General features: G+C 43.7%; 1 protein-coding gene across 5 annotated transcripts in view; it reads left to right on the top strand.

The window, feature by feature from the left end:
• Positions 1–17,752, top strand: part of PRLR (prolactin receptor) — a 245,105-nt gene that overhangs the window by 182,572 nt on the left and 44,781 nt on the right. For 3 of the 5 annotated variants that reach the window (XM_043547745.1, XM_037902634.2, XM_043547747.1), the window contains one exon: positions 6,459–6,528. The gene's annotated coding sequence lies outside the window, so the exon portion shown is untranslated. Of the gene's footprint in view, positions 1–3,620; positions 4,029–6,458; positions 6,529–17,752 lie in introns of those variants that run through there. The other 2 variants (XM_037902636.2, XM_043547746.1) reach the window with 2 other exon arrangements.

Raw genomic sequence — 17,752 nt, 5'->3', positions numbered from 1 at the left:
AGAAAAAATCCACCAACTGGAGGCCATTCAGTATATTAAGCAGACAATAAAAAGAGCAAGCACAAAAGTTTCTGATGTTCGTGCGTTTTCCTATGTTATGTGAAAATAGCAAATACTTTAAAACAAAATGTGCTTTTCATTATACTTTTATGAAATGGGACTATTTTCATTCAAACAAAGGTCTTCTCTGTGCAAACATTAGAAATGTAATGTTTTATATAAAACATATGTGCATCTAAATGTGATTTGCCATTTGGAATTTCAGATTTGAATTTGAAAAGTTTTGATATTCATTTACTTGAAAATTGAACCGTTTCACTTGAAAATAATCCTATTCTTGCATAAAAAAACCCAAAAGATTAGACAGGCTTTAGAACCTTAAACAAATGTGTCACTTGAAAGGTGTGCAGAAGAGGAAGAGCTTTGTCACAAACAGGGTTTTCCAAGTTCTCACAACTCTGGTATCACTAGTCACTATAACAAAACTTTTATAACTTGATAAACATAGTGTAGACCAAAGCTCAATTTTTACAGGACCTGGATTCAAATTTGAGTTCCAAGGAGAAAATTCAGCCATAGCTGCTCATATAGTAAATGGAGCAAACTAAGAATGTTTAGTACAAAAGCACTGTGGTTGGACTTGTTGATAATTGCAGTCCTTCCTGACAGAATCGGGATTGAGTATCGTATGGATGGCCAACTCCTCAATCTTTGACATCTCCAAACAAAATCTAAGATCACGAGAATTGGCATCACTGACCTTCAGTATGCAGATGACTGTGTCATTCTTGCACACACAGAGGCCGACCTGCAAAGCACCCTAAATCTTTTTGCAGGTGCCTATCACAGACCGGCTCAACATCAGGAAATCCAAAGTATTCTACCAGCCCTCACCTGCACAAACTACTCTTCGTACTCCACAAATCATCAGCGGAGAACCCTTGGAAAATGTAGACCATTTTCCATACCTTGGCATCCAGCTCTCCCAAACAGCCGGCATTGGCACAGAAATTGAATACAGGATCCACTGTGCCAGCACATCTTTTGGAAGACCACTCAAATGAGTCTTCAATGATAGGGATCTGCAAACAGGTACCAAGATCTTGGTTTACAAGGCAGTTGTCATCCCTATCCTTCTTCTACTGAGACCTGAGTAACCTACAGATGACATCTCAAGCATCTGAAGTGGTTCCAGCAGCGCTGCCTCAGGAGGATTCTCAGGATCAGCAAGGAAGACCGACACATGAACACCAGCGTTCTCTCTGCAGCCAACATCAGCAGTATAGAAGTGCAGGTCATGAAACACCAACTCCGCTGGGCTGGCCACTGTGTACATATGCCTGACACTTGCCTTCCAAAGCAAGTATTCTTCTCTCATTAAGGGAAGAAAAAGTGCTCGCGGAGGGCAGTGGAAGCGTTTCAAAGACTTACTGAAAAGGGAGGCATCAACCCAACAAACTGGGAGGACTCAGCGCAGAATAGAACACAGTGGTGCCACACCATACACCAAGCCACAGCTCACTTTGGGGAGAACAGATGTGCTCATGAGACAGAGAAGCGACAAAGGAGGAAGGAAAAGGCACAACACTCCAGCCAACAACTATGTATCCTCCAAGATTACACCAGTCACTTCTGTGGGAAAATCTGCAGGGCAAGAATTGGGCTCCTCAGCCACTTAAAAACTCACAAATGTACCCCCTTGGCAGACATCATCCTCGCATCGAGGGTTAGCCAAAGAAGAAGAATTGCACTTGTTAGGGGGCTTATTCCTTCACCCACTTACTTCCCTGGTCCTTCTCACATGAACAGAGAGCAACAATACCCGAAGTCCAAAGGTGCAAACAATTCGATGTTTATTGGGGTGAACTTCCAGCAAGCATGATTCCAGTTTCCTTCCTTAGTGTCCCCCTTCCCAGCTCTGACACCACAGGGGCTTACCTGTGTCCCTGTTTCCATTTCCCCCTTTAGCGAAACATGATTCCAATTTCCCCACCCCCATTCCCTGTTCCCATTTCCCCCCACACCCACCCACTTCCTGATTGACTGCAGACTATATAGTAAAATTTGAGTTCTGCTTAGCTATACCTTAACCAATCATTTTCCTGAAATTTAACTAACCAATCCTAACATATGTAACATGATTGTGTAACCAATTATATCCCACCACCTTAATTAGTTTACACCCAGCAAAATTATACAGCAGACAGGAACAATCACAGAACCAGATAGAGATTATACAGACAAACATTAGCAAAGTGGGAACTATAATGACAAAACAATACAGAAGTGAGGATTTCACATCCCAGCTATTGATAAGTGAGTTCTTGCCAGACAGGATGCTATCAAACTAAGTTTCCTTTTACATCTTCTAGGCACTTCCCTTTCTCTGGAGGCGATAGGCACTATCAGGACAGGATTGTATTCCTAACAGCCCAATAGCACCTTATTTCAATGTGACTAGTTTGGAATGTGAGGATGTGACCGTTCCCTTCCCAGCTTATGGCTGCCTCTGTTGCTTAGCCAAAGGCCTTAGCCTAAGAACAGGGCCTCAGACTGTCACAGTAAGAGAAGGCTCTTACACCGGCAGACAGTGATTTTGATTCTTTCTTTTATACCTCTATAACTAGCCAAGTGATAAGAATACACCTAAATTCTTAGAGTATAGGCCTTTACAGACAGGCCTGAATATCTATATCCTAACAGCACTCATAACCCTGAGTTCCTTGAAACGGCATCCTGCATTTCAGTCTTCAGCTATTTTGGTCCCAGTTCATTAAATAATCTGAATTCTACTCAGGGAAAATCATGAAAAGCAGATTTCATTTTAGTACAGGATGTACATTGTTTATTCCTGAAATATTTTTTTCTTCAAATGCTTTTCCCTCTAGAGTAGAAGTGGCTACTTCATCATATAACCGAGGTGTGTAGAGTCCAGAAAGGAGACAGGAAGGGTGGAAGGGCCATGCTCCAGACCGTAGCATGCTGTATAGTACTTACGCTGATTTAAAAAGGGAAAGCAAAGTGGAGGTGTTTCACACAACAGTAGGTTAAGATTGAGACACTTTTCTTACACTTTACCTTGCTAGACAATCAATACTGGCAAAAGGCCAATCCTAAATCATTTCTGTGAGCAATCGTTCATGTAAGTAGTCTCTTTGTACTTGGTGCATGAGGGAGGGTTTGCAGTATTTGGCCCTGATGCACTGCTTGAAGCATGATTCATGTGTGCTTTGCTGTCAAAGACTTGAAAGTCTCCTTCAGGAAATCTGGTCACCAATACCAGATGTGACATTGTTCTGGCAGTTTCTGGGGAGTAGAATAAATTAGGTTAATGCACCACCACTCCATCTCTGGAGATCAGAGTTCAAATCTGAATTCTGGAAATGAGCACAGACGAATGTTTAGATCTCTCAACCGATATCTTCTGGATCATTTCTTGCTACTTAAAAAACAAACACAACTTGGCTTGCCTGGCAGCCTTTGTTCAAGGGAAGGCTGAGATGGAATAGAGGAGTGGCTCACGTGAGTGCTGTATTTTCATTCAGATTATGTTCATGATTAATCCACTTTCACTTCAAGGAAAGTTAGAAAAGAGAAATGAAATTTGGACTGCTGATCAAAGGGTGAACTTACTTCAATCCAGACAGAGGGTATGGCTGCATCCTTGAAGAGTTTTAATATTTCTCTCCAACAAGCCCCGTTATTAAACAGGAGCCCTCCAGCTGGAAGATGGAACTGGGATTCCTAGTGAGCACCTGTATGGAGTGGAGCAGAGCTTTGAGAGAGCATCAGAAACAAAGTTATTGGCTTGGCATGCTGGGTGACCAGAGCAGTTTGAAAGTTTGATTGTCTGTTGCAAACTGGTTTCTCAGAAGAGCATTTTGCAGTTCTTTTATTCATGCTATGGCTCAGCAGCACCTGTCTGAAGACCTAAGGAAAACCATGTGGTTCCAAAATGTGTGAACAGCATATGTTCGGAAATCAGGTACAAGAGCAGACCTACAAAATGCCAACAAAACTAGAGCTAAGTATGATGAGTTTATTTCCTTCCTGTGTATCCAATTGGGGGTTTATAAAAGGAAATAATAGAAATGTAGGGCTGGACGGGACTTTAGGAGATCACCAAATCCAGTTCCCTGTGCTGAGGCAGGACCAAGTACCCTTGACAGGTGTTTGTCCAACCTGTTTTTAAAAACTTTCAGCAATGGGGATTCCACAATTTCCCTTGGAAGCCTATTCCAGAGTTTAACTATCCTTATAGTTAGCAAGTTTTTCCTAATATCTAACCTAAATCTCCCTTACTGCAGATTAAGCCCATTACTGCTTTTCCTACCTTCACTGGACATGGAGAATAATGCTTCAAGTCAGAGATGCCTAAGGAGTTACTTTAATTATTTTAAACCATATAAACAAAAGCCAGGTAGTGCTTTATCACATTCATTACCAGCAGTTCCTCTCATATACTAACATAAGAAATGTTTTTACTGAGCTTTAGATTACAAGGATAATATTGTTCTGTCTCTTTTAATTAAAACTGCTGTTTAATCTGCTTATGGCATTAGTGACTTTTAGCATTTAATCAGGAGGCTTTCCGTATACCGCTTTTACCAGGCAGTTTGGGGAATTTCACCACTGCAAGTAACAGGGCTTTGCGTTTTTATATTAACTTGTTTAGAGCAGTGACTTTTTTGGGGGGGGGGGGGAGGGGAGTTCAGTAATCTTAATGAACAATTCCACAATCACTCAAGTAATGCAAGCCTGAACGTACAACATGTACTCAGGAAAGTACAAAGAATAAGTTACTTGAAGAGAGTCTCTCTCACTGAGGTCCTCTTGAAAGGGAAAGCATTTAAACAAACAGCAATTTACGTAGCCAGTAATTTTCTCTGCTTGTGCTACTGTTGGACATATTTGTGCTTGGATAAGAACTTTATTTCTCTGTAGTCCATGTTAGTTCTTTGTCTGCCCCAGACCTGCCTCAGCCATAATGCTCTGATGCAAAAATAATAGGGTGAAGTTCTTTGGCCTGTGTCATACAGGAGGTCACACAAGATGATTGGAATGACTCCTTCTTGCCTTAAAATCTATGATCCTATGAACAATTCTGTGTTTATGACACAACCCTGGCTTTAGGTGAAAATGACTTTTTAATGTCAGAAATGAGACATTAGGGGGCAGTCCTCCATTAGTGCATGTGTAGAACTCTTCCTATTGAAATCAATCAGGAGTTCAGAGTAAAATTCAGTGGCAGGAGATAGCCATATGCTTTTGCTGCATGACCAAGGAATAGAAGCTGGGAAATGTAGGAGGAAACCTGTTTAAACGCAACAATCTGCAACAGATCATGATGAACGCTGATTTGAAAAAGCTATTCCCTGTGAAATAGCCTAGAACTTCAAGGCAGCTCATATTTTCAAGCTTCTTTTGTAATGTCTATATTTTAGGCAGTCTTGGCCAAATTTATCCCTGGTATAACTCCACTAAATCTATTATCCGCAGAATGAATCTGGCACCTGATTTCTGTTCTGTGTAAAATAGAGATAATGTTCCTGCATTGTTGAGCTCCACCTTAATGTACTTTTTACATCATGTCATCTGGATAATTAAGTCCAGTTTTGCCTTCAACATAAACATGTATTTCTGCCTTATTCAGTGTTATGACATCTAGATTATTACATAAACACACAAAAAGAGAAACACAGTTCACTTTCCTCAGTTAAATTTGCTCTATCTCATTAGCTTTATTGAAATGGAGTTAAACACAAGAATACCCTGTTGACTTGTTAGTCCAGCCGCCCCCCCCCCATACACAAACGTTCCATACTTTATCTAGATTGTCCTTCGTGCTAAATGTAAAAATATTTTGTTTTATTTCAATCTGTATCTAATGAGAAGATTTTATAAGTACATTTATAACTAATTTTATAAGTAAATTAGACTGGGCTGGTAGTTTCATATGTAACTTTTTATTCCTCACTGGAACCCAAACTGCCCATCGAGCCTTGTATCAGTTAGTCATTCGCTGTGAGAGCACTGAAAGCAAAGGCTTACCACCCGAGGAAGGGTAACAGGGAAAATTTAGTTAAATACAGAGCTTTTTCTGTAAGACAGTCAGCTTCAGTGTACGAATGATGAATGTAAACTGTGCATTCTGAAACTCGTTGATTGTTCCTTTCAGTGGTACAGTACTTATGACAGAAAAGGATCCAGCATTACACTATTTTCCACTGATTTTCATTATTTCTCCCCGTTCTTTTTAATTGAATAAAAATGCTGGGGTTTGTATGTAAATTTGTAGGGCCAAATTCATCAGTGGTATAGGTGGATGCTGCTGCATTGAAGTCAATGTTTTATATCTGCTTACACCAACAATAACTGTTGCCTCTGGCATATTTTTGCATAGAAAATATCATTCTCATTCTCTTTAATAGTAAAATGACTTCTCTTTCTTCTCATAGATAATCAACTGATCAGGCATACATGAACAACATTACCAAGAAGACTCCCTCACATAAATGAATCCTATAGGTAGGATGCTAGATTTTATTAATTTTATGAATACATTATGTATTAATAGTGCTAAATCAGTTATATCACAGTAAAATACCTTGGTATTGGGCCTCTATGGATTCTAATACTGGATTTACTTAGTATTTCAAGAGCTGTTTTTAATTTTCATTCTCTGTAACTTTATGACCATGTTTCTCTTCCTCTTAGAAGAAATTGCCAAGAAAGTTGAGATCCCAAAGTGACAAACATGCAAACCTGGCAGGGGAGTGAAACAGAGTCTTCATTAGCCATGAAACTGGCAGAATGAAAGATTGTTGATTATTAGCTTAATTTTTTATTCAGAGAGGAAGAATGGTCATGTGATACAGGCATTAGACTGGGACTCAGTGTGTTTTGGGGTAAACCACTAATCTCTCTGTTCCTCAGTTCCCCATCTGTAAAATGGGAATAATGATACTTATCTATTTAGGTGCAGGATAAAAAAATATTTAAGTGCCTAAGTTCCATTGTCAAAAGTGACTCAGGCACTTGGAGACTTAGGACCAGATTAAAGGTATTTAGGTGCCTAACTCCCATTGGACCTTTAAGTGCTTAAGCCTTGAGTGTGCAAAAGGAATTAGGCACCTAAAAGAGGGACTTGGGTGCCTAAGTCTCAGTTTTGGCACCACTGCAATGCACAAAAGTCTCACCTAAGTTCTTAAGTTTTTGCTGTAAAAGTTCCCTTGAGGCCCATGTTTCTGTTTCAGATCATGTTCACTGCTGCCTCCTGCTAGGCATCCAGACACCTATGTTCTGCCTCAGCCCCAGAGCAACTCACAGACCAGGGGAAGACCAGTGTTTAGCTGCCTAAGTTGCATGAAGGAATCTGATCTCGTAGGCATCCTCTGAGCACGCCCAATGGATCCAGCCCTTCAGGCACATTCAAACTGAACAGGAGGGAAGTGGGGGAGGAGTTCTCTCATAGCTTTTAGCCCAGTGGCTAGGGTACTCATCTGGGATTCAAGTCCTCTCTCTGCCTGAGGGGAAAAAGGGATTTGAAAAAAGATCTACCGTTTCTCAGGTGAGTGCCCTAACCAGTGGACTTTGGGATATTCCGATGTGAGGGCTCCCTCAGTCTCTCCTGTGGAAGCCGTTGCACACTGGATACATACTCAGAGTCACTGGGGGATGGTGGGAGAGAGAGCGAATGAGAATGACTATGCAGGAGAGTTACTCTATAGCCTGTGGTTAGAGCACTCACGCAGGATGTGGGAGACCCAGGATCTAGCCCACTGTACCAATGACTCTTCAGGTATTTACCCAGAGTACAATAGCTTCAATAGACTAAGGGAAGCCCCACATCAGAATACCCCATAACTAAGGATAAGATGTTGTCACCAAGGCCATGGAAGTCACAGATTCCCTGATTTTCAGAGACATCCGTGACATTTTGTGCTTCAGCCACATGCCAGGGTGGCAGGGGCCCTGGAGTACTCAGCCTCATGCCTTCGGCAATGGGGGCCCTGGGGCTGTTAATCACTCTCCCCAGTAGTCAGCCCCTCAGCCCCCCATTATTTTTAGTAAAAGTCACAAACTGATCATGGGCTTCCATGAATTTTTGTTTGTTGCCTGCGACCTGTCTGTGACTTTTACTAAAAATAACTGTGACAAAATCTTAACCTGACACATAACCCAATGGCTAGGGCACTCACCTGAGAGGTGGCAAGTCCCTATTCAAATCACTTACCCATCTCAGGTGGAGGGGGAACTTGAACTGTGTTAAAAACTATGAGGGAGCTCCTCCTCTCCTCCTGCCGCTGGGGCTTCTTGTTAAAACAGCATAGGTACCTAACTGCAGGGGAGGTTCACAGCTGAAAATTGCTAGCAGAGTTATGCACCTCTCTGCAGCCTGGACTTAGGTGCCTATTTCTGTGAGAGAGACAGGGCTTCAGGGCTTTCTCTCAGTTCCCTGCAGGTCAGCTTAGCTGCAACTTTGGTGATTTCCAATGAGGGAAAGTCAGTGTTCTCTAATCCAGGGTTTCTCAAACTGTGGGTCAGGACCCCAAAGTGGGTCACAAGGCTGGTGTTAGACTTGCTGGGGCTGAGGCCAAAGCCGAAGCCCGAGCCCCACCGCCCGGGGCTGAAGCCAAAGCCCGAGCCCCACTGGCCAGGGCTAAGGTTACAAGCCCCCCGCCCAGGGAAGAAGCCCTTGGGCTTCAGCTTTGCCTGCCCCCCCACCATCACCCCTTCCCCTCCCCCACCAGCAGCAGCAGGGCTGGCGTGGGCTTGGGCTTCGGTCCCCCCTCCTGGGGTCATATAGTAATTTTTGTTGTCAGAAGGGGGGGTCACGTGCAATGAAGTTTGAGAACTGATTCAGTCTAATCCAATGGTGGTTCAGTTTCTCAAAGGTATTATTCGTCTCTAACCTCCTGTTCCTATGTATGACTTAAATGCAGTGCTGGCATCTCTTATGGACCCTCCATATGAACCTTTAGCTAATTGCTCTCTGGCTGACCTTTTTCAAAAGATCACTTTTCTCATTTCAATAACTTCCCTCGGAAGAGTGAGAGAAATTCAGGCCCTTATGTCAGGCCCTCCGCATGCCCAGTTCTTCAAAGTTAAGGTGGCCGTACAGCCACCTCCTAAGTTTTTGACAAAAGCTGCATCATCCTTTCATCTGAACCAAATGATACACTTACCTTCCCAAAGCTGCACTGCAGTAGTGAGGAGCAGCATCTTCATATGTTAGATGAGAGAAGAGCATTAGTTTTCTTAGGCTTAGATGACACTAAGCCCTTTTGAGCATCTCCTTTGCCTTTTTGTTCCATATGCTGATAGAAAGAAAGGCTATGCAGTTTCAGGCTATTTCCAGGTGGATTGCAGCTTGCATCACAACAGACTATTGGGTAGCATAACTTCCTTCTCCAGAAGGGCTCTTAGCTCAGTCCACAAGAACACAGTCTAACACAGACATATGTAGGGCTGCTACGTGATCTTCCATACATACCTTTTCAGCATTATGTTATCAGATTGCTTCCAGATATGATGCAAGTTTCAGAGAAACAGTTTTGCAATCACTATTCAGGTAGATCCAAGCCCCACTTCCTATCTGAGCTGCTTGGAAGTCACCTGAGTGGAATACATGTGAGAACTGCTCAAAGAAGAAAGGACAGTTACGTACCTGTAGCTGTTCAAGATGTGGTTCACGCACATTCCACAACCCTCCCTCCAACCCCTCAGCATTGGAGTCTCTGGCCTTATATTCTGGTGCAAACAAACTGAGGAGGATTGGAGTGACGCCGACATTAAATAGCCGTGGAAGGGGCCAGAAGGAGATATACAGCATGCGTGCTTCCCTGACAGGTATTGCTACAGAAAATTCTCCAGGCATGCTGGGTGTGCGCACACCTGAGTGGAATACATGTATGAACCACATTTCAAAGAACAAGTTACTGTATATAACCATTCTTTGAAATCTGCTCTCTTGATACAATTATGGCTAGGTATGTATTTAGTTTTTAGTGAAAAGAGATTTTAAAATGTGTTCTCAATGGAAGTATTATAGAACAGTTGGTCCACAAACAGTGAGCACTGGGCAACAGTGATTAAGCACAGGCACCATAACAAATGGAGTATGCTTCAGTGTTGCTTGGAAGTTGGTGGCTTTGTTGTCAGCACTCTCAAGTAGTAATACAGATGTCAGGATAAAGCTGCTTTTCATGGTGTTTAGCCATGAGTTTATGAGCCCCAGGCAAACAACAAGGTTCTCATGGTTCTCTAAGAGACAATATTTTGGAAACATTAAATCTGATCCACAAAACAGGGCATCTAATCACCTCACACGTATATACAGTTTTCAAACTTTTAAAATTTCAATAAAAAATGATGAATTGATGTGAGAGCATGATAAAGTTGTGCTATAAGGACAGCACAGTTCCTTACCATTCTTCATGTAGTGACTTACATTGATTTTAGTATGTGTTTCCATGTATATAAGTATCTGTGGTCCATTTGAGACAATTCAGTCTGTTGCCTTTACAGATCCTTCCCATAAAGTTCTATGTTCCATAGTTTTGATTCACCCTTTCACCAATTTATCCCATCAATACTAGCAAGTTTCATTCTTCCAATAGTCCTTGGGGTGTATATAGAGTGGAATGGTTTAAATCAAAACAATTTAAGTCACCAATTTTGTCATGATTTAAATCAGCAAGAAGAAACCTTGATTTAATTTATCAATTTTAATTGGGCTTGCATTTGTATTTCAGTTATTTTCCTGATCCATCTTGTTTCATGTCCTGTGTCCAACAGTGGCTATTACTAGATGCATCAGAAGAAAGTGGCTTTTCTCTTACAAGACTATTGTTTTAAAAAAAAAAAAAAAAAGCCATGCTGTCTAGCTTGAAGCAAGACAGTCTATATCCTGTATATTATAACTGCAGATATTCTTGTTAATCATATGTGGGTCTAATCCTTTTTTTAATCTTACTAAGTTGTTTCTCACGGTGATATCTTTTTGGAGTGAATTCCACAGATTAATTATAAACTAGGTAAAAAACTCATCACATATCCTTTTATTAATTTTAAATTTGTTGCAAACAGGAGCTCCCACTTGACCCTGTTCCTTATTTTGTACATACTTCTAAAGTACCTTCTTATTTCTGATTATTTGGATTCACAAGCAATGAGGAGTTTGACAGGCTAGCTAAATTTTATCCCAGTTAGAAATGTACAGTGAGAAAGTCCCAGCCCTCATTTCTAGATGTGAGAAAATTACTCCTGCTCATATATATGTGCTTGAAGTACATTTCTTTTCTGTAAAAATGGCATTTTGGTGTTTCATGCTTATTACTTCTCAATAAGTTCTGTATCAAACATGCTCTGTTTACAAGTAAACTGATGACTTTCTAGCTGTCAGTTCTAGGATCTGAGTGGAAAACTGGTTCTTTCCAATGGGTACATCATCACCAGTAATAAAGGTTCTGCAGGCTAAATTATAACTCCATTTATACCTATGCAACCAGGTTGTCTTTAGTAAGTTTGCCCAGACATACCTGATTAACTCTTAACAAACAAACCTGTTGATTATGTACAAGAAGAAAGAGAATCTATCTTACTCGCTCTCTCTTAGCAGCCTGACCAATCTGCAGAGTTTACAAGATTGAAGAGTAGTAAGAATGTTTATTTTCACTAAATTCAGCAGATTACATTGAACGCGGAGCATATCCACTGGGTAAGACGGGTCCATTTTTTTTTATGGAGACACTTTACACAATAGAACACTTTATTGATCACCCTTTACCATACGCACCCTGGCAATATGTTGCCCTCTAGCTCACTCTAGTGGATCATTCCAGTTGACTAATGCTTCCCGGACAACAATTCCTGATAATGAAGCAGTGATACAGCCCAGGTCTCACTCCAGTGAAGCTTATTGTTTTTGTTGCAGACACAGCAGCAAAATGAGGATATGAAACATGGATAGATTTTAAACAGTAGGCTCCAACTTTATTAAACTTTAACAAAGGAAGGGCACTACCCACCCATATTTCCTATGCCAGGTGTTTAACTGGTTCCAGTTAGAGGGTTACAGGGCTCCTTACCATATAACCCGTAGCTACTGCAAGGGTTACAGGGCTCATTACCATATATCCCATAACTCAGGGTAGGCTCTCCTCAGCCTACACACAAGACTCAGCTCTTTCAAGACCTAGCACCCTCCCCACCTCGAGGGAGACAGAGGGTGCAGCAGGGTGGGGACCTCTTCCCACGATGGCCACATCTCACCCTATCCCAAGACACCCAGGTCTTTTACTTCTGGGAAATGTTCATTTTCTTTTCTTAACTGTGCTGGAAACCAGCTGCAAGGAGCACTAGTGACTAGCTTGGTCGCTCTCTCCCGCTCCAGCCGTGCGACTTGATATCACAACTCCTGCCCCATTCCATTCCCTCACATCCCATAGCCATATATCATCTTCATCTGACGGAGGTATGCCATCATCCCTGAAAACTTCCAAACAATTGTCATGGATGTCCCTGTGCTGTATCACTGAACTCCTGCTGGCCAGCAGGGTGAGTTCTAAGAACCTGTTGTCCTGAAATTGAGAGAGAGCATTGACAACATTATTCGCTCCTGAGACATGCACTGTGTGAAAAATGATGTTAAACCTTAGGCAGTGTAAAATGAAAGCCCCCAACAGCCTCATTACCAGTGCAGTCTTAGCCATGTGTCAGTTTACAGTATGAACCACAGCTTGTGTTATTGCACCAGAAACGGACATTTTTATTCTTGAAGTTTTCTCCCCAAATAGTGACTCTCACTAGTATAGGAAAAAATTTGAGGAAGGCGATGTCCGTTGTAATATCATGAGCCACCCAGATTTCTGGCCACCTCTGCACATACCACTCTCCTTGAAAGTAAACCCCAAAACCTATGCTTCCCAAGGCATCGGATTGTATCTGCAGCTCCATCTTGAGCAATAGCTCCAAATACCATATTGAAACCCCATTAAACTTTTCCGGGAACCTTTCCCACACTTCTAAGTCTTCTTTCATTTCCCTTGTCATTCTGATAAAATGGTAGGGTTTTCACACTCCAGAGGAGGCAGATGCCAGATGGGCACAAAATGCCTGACTGGGGGCCACCACTTGTCATGCAAAGTTTTGATGCCCCATGACCACCTGTAGTTCCCACGGAGTCGTTTTCTTTGCCCCTTTGGAAGCCTGTATCAGCACCCTGATTGATTCCAACTTCTCTGTAGATATCATGGAGACGCTCTGAACTGAGTCCAGGTCAATGCCCAGGTATGTTAAACTTTGGGCAGGGCCTTCTGGGTTTTTTTTTCAGTTCTTCTTCTTCCATCGCAAGGAGGACCTTGAGGTGCTCAGCTAGGTTCTGAAATGCCTGAAGCATGTATTTGCAGTTGCCTGTCACTAATCTTCCTGGAAATAAGAAATTGTCAAGGTAGTGCACGGGGTGATGCAGGCCAGTCTCATACATCATCACCCACTCCAACATGAAGCTGAATGTTTTGAAAGTGGCACATGACAAGGATATCAGGCTTGGCTTTATCAAAACAGTAATGATCTTCAAACTGAAACTCAAGCAAGTTAAAGTCCCTGGGATGTACTGGTAGCAACTGAAATGCAGACTTGATGTCACATTTTGCCAACATTGCCTCAGGGCCACATTCCCTAACCATGGCTAGCAGAGTATCAAATGACACGTATCTCACTGAACAGCTGGGGGTCAGCGTAATCATTTACCAATGAGCCCTAAGGATGGGACAGGTGATGGATAAGCCTGCATTCACTCTTTGCATTCTGATTTCAAGTTCTCTGACCAAGAGTGGCACCTCATACCCTCACATGGGCTTTGAAAACCACCTGAAAATCTGTTCCATAAATAAACTGCAACTTTTTCCCGCCATAAACCTGTACATTGACTGGAGAAGGAGCCTTTTCCATGATTACTGCCTCCGCCTGCAGCATCTCCTGAAACACTGGAACCTTGTGGACCCCCTTTCCTGCTGCCCTGTTGGAGCCACCCTTTTCCCCCGCAACAGAAGAGTGCATTCTGCTGACCCCCACCCCTCATACAGTGGTGTTTATACCTGCACTGGGATCAAAAACCTCTCCTCATTAAATGCAAAAGCACACATTGGCCTTGATAGCTGCATTTTGATAACAAGGCTTTGGCATTGTCCACCTGCTGTCTGTAAATGCCAGCTGGATGGAGTGATAAGGAGTCATATGCTCCAGCCAAAGTTCCCAGTCTGTTTTACCCCAGGTTCCTCTGCTGCCCTTTGTCTAAATTCTCGGTCATATCTTAACCATGCAATCCAACCATGTAGCACAAGCCCTCGCTATTAAGTTCTATACTGGAATGAGGAAATACGCTCTCGGGATACTCACACAAATTATACTCACATAAATGTGAAAGGCTGCAGACAAGTTCTCAAGAGTTGGAGGCATCTTAGGTCTGTGGGGTTTGTCCTCATTTTTGAGTATTTTGCCCTCTTGTTTTGTCTGCTTGTCCCCGAACAGCAAGGTAAATATAGCCACAAATTCCCTTTTCCAAATCTTTTTCTTAGCCCCTGTCGACAGATGATTCTTGAGTAAGTGATTGGATCCTGCATAAGCTCTATGGGCATTAGCTGCCTTGTCTCCTGCCCATGTTTCATTAGGAATGACACCACCTAGAGCCGGGGTGAGGTCCCTCTCTAATTGCGCCATATTCCTGTGTGGGATTTGAGACCCACCCCTAAACTTTGACAGTGTTACTTCCACATCTGAGAGGAGCCCACTCTTGTCAGGCAGGCCATCCAACTTATGGGCCTCCAATGCCAATGGCTTTGCCAGTTCTCCCCATATCCTTTAGGTGGTGCATTCTGATGGAGGAGGGACCTGGGCCACCAGCCTTGCCCTGAGTGCCAATCCCCTCCTTCATTATCTGCAACCTGTTGGTGAACTCTCACCTCCCTCCCCCCGCTGCATCCTGAGGGTGCCTGTTGGACTCTTGGCAGGTTATGGAAGTGAGGCACAGGCCCAGGGTGGCTCATCCACTCCTTGGCATCCTTGTCCACCTCAGTGAGACTTGGACCCTCACTAGCCTCGAACTCAGACCCTGAATCCATCCTGTGGACCTCCTGTATGAGGGGTTCATGATCTCATACCAGGCATTCTTCCAGTTCACCACTATCCTGAAAAAAGAACTGTCCCTGCCAAGGTCCCATGTCCTGCCCAGCTGCTCCCCACAGTGTGTGATTCTCCTTTGATGCCTGTGGCAGGCCATTGGTCCTCACCAAAACTCCATTCCTGCAAAGATGGAGCACATCCTTCCCCACAGGGCTGCGATCCCAGGTCCACAATTCCCTGGCAAAGCTGCCCGAGTGAACCCTTGCCCACCTCTGAGGCCACCACTCTCAGTGCCTCCATTAGGCCAGGGCTGGGTCCCTGCAGGAGGGTACCCCTACTACCTATGCCTGCTGCTTTGCCCCGAGGGGAGGGCGGGAGGAAGGGACTAGGCATTCTGCCTGGCTCCTGCAGAGCAACTCCCGGAGTGGGCACCTGCAGGCCTGCGGGCTGTACCCTTGGCCAAAGGCTCACGAGCCCTTCCCCTCCCTCCACCAGAAATGGGGGTGATGTAGCATGACACAAGGAGCACTGCACTCCCCCGGCAGCCACAGTACGCCCATGGCCTCTCCTCCCATGTGCAGTGGCGGGGGGGGGCAAGGCAACAGGGCCACCTGGTAGCAGCACCACATGACCCCCAACCCCCTCCCCAGAGAATAGTGGAAGAGGTGGGAGGGCTAAGGCAACTGCCCCACCCTGGCAGGGCTGCCCAGGAACATAGGGCCCTTCCCAGCCATTGTAGATGCACCAGGTCAAATTATGAGAGCTGGGGAATGCTGGCCAATCAGTACCCCTTCCCTCCAGCCGGCCAATGGGAACCAGAGACTTCCGCGGGGAGAAGCTACTTAGAGTCCCTTTGCAAGTGCATCCCTCCCTGCTGGGATTGTCCCCTTTCACCACTGACCCCCATCAACTTCCCCCACCTGTTGAAGCAGGTGGGTGGCACCCAAGAAATTCTGTCTCTGCACAGTAACCTGACTGAGAAATGAAGCAAGCTACATTGCAAATACTGGGAAATAATATCCTGGGTTGTGCAAGTGAACTAACAATGTCCATAATAATGGAAATTTGTTAGGGAAAGGTAGAATACACCTGGTCTGCCTACAATCAGTGGGCAGAAAGCTTCCTCAGATTCTAAGTTGCATTATTCCCTCTGTGCATTAATATGTCCTTCCTCTGCCTCATTTCTATTAACATGTTATTTTAAAGAAAAAATATTTTGCAAACAGAATGTATTGGCTGTGAACCCAAATGTTTTGGCCACGAGGTCTTATTTAACCAAGGAATGTAATAAAATAAAGAGAGATTGATGAGACCACAAACAGAGGAAGTAGATACATTCATTAGGTGGCTAGGAAATTAAAATGTCAGAGTACATGCAAAGCAGGTACATCATAAAGGGATCCAAAAGGTAAACAAACAATTAGCAGATGAAAAAATGACATACACTGGCGGGGGGGGTGGGACAGATAGCTCAGTGGTTTGAGCATTGGCCTGCTAAATCCAGGGTTGTGAGTTCAATCCTTGAGGGGGCCATTTAGGGATCTGGGGCAAAAATTGGGGATTGATCCTGCTTTGTGCAGGGGGTTAGACTAGATGACCTTCTGAGGTTCCTTCCAACCCTGATATTCTATGAAATAAAAAGGAGATAATACTGTAAGTGCATCCCAGGAGAAAAGGAATTGAAGAGCCAGATTAGCATAGTGGAAAGCTAATGCAACACCAGTGGCTAAAACAATCTTCCACAACTCCTTAATTCATAGTTTTACCCTGTCTATTCTCATGAAAATTGTGCAATGTGAAATTCTGAGGCTGGCCCCATTACTAATTAAAAAGTATGAATCAGGAAGGCTGGCTTAAATTTAGATACAGTAAACGTTCTTCAGACTCTAAAATCTATTCGTGTGATTCATCAGGCACCAAACAAAAAAACATAACTTTGCCATAGATAAAGAAATTACCTTTTGCAAGATGGAAAAGGCAAACATTTAAAAAATACAGCCTCTATAGTAAACTGTAACGGCAAAATATATGCGCTCACAAGATACATACGTTCACATGCAAATGAAGAAATTGCATGCATAAATGAGTATTTCTGCATGGCATACCCTTTTTGCATGTGCACATGTGTATTCTGAATATACATGTACCTGTTTATGTTTACGTGTACACACTTTGTAGGCACACGTTAGACACCCAATATTGAAATTTGATCTCATGTCAGTGGTTCCCAAACACACCCGTATGGGGGTGCAGAGGAACGTTCGGGGGGCACGGTGGGGCCTGGGCCAGCCCCCACAGGGGCCAAGGAAGGAATGCCACCCTGGCCCCACCCCCAGGGGTGTTGGAACAGTTTTTATAGTGGGGGTGCTGAGTGCCATTGAACCAAACTGTAAACCCTGTATATAATGGAAGCCACTTGAAGTCAGGGGGTGCTGCAGCACCCCCCGTACCACCAGTTCCAGCGCCCATGCCAGCCACAGCTCTGGCCCCAGCCCCCGGCTGAGGCTCCACTTCTGGCTCTGCTCCTGGCTGTGGCCCTGGCTCCTGTCTGTGGCCCCAGTCCCTGCTCCACCCCAGCCCAACTCTGCCTTCATTCCCTCTTCGCCACCAGACCAGCTCTGCCTCT

Source organism: Chelonia mydas, chromosome 5 (assembly GCF_015237465.2).
Source record: "Chelonia mydas isolate rCheMyd1 chromosome 5, rCheMyd1.pri.v2, whole genome shotgun sequence".
NCBI lineage: Eukaryota > Metazoa > Chordata > Testudines > Cheloniidae > Chelonia > Chelonia mydas.
Note: the sequence above shows the minus strand (reverse complement) of the source record. Positions and strands in the feature narration are given on the sequence as shown.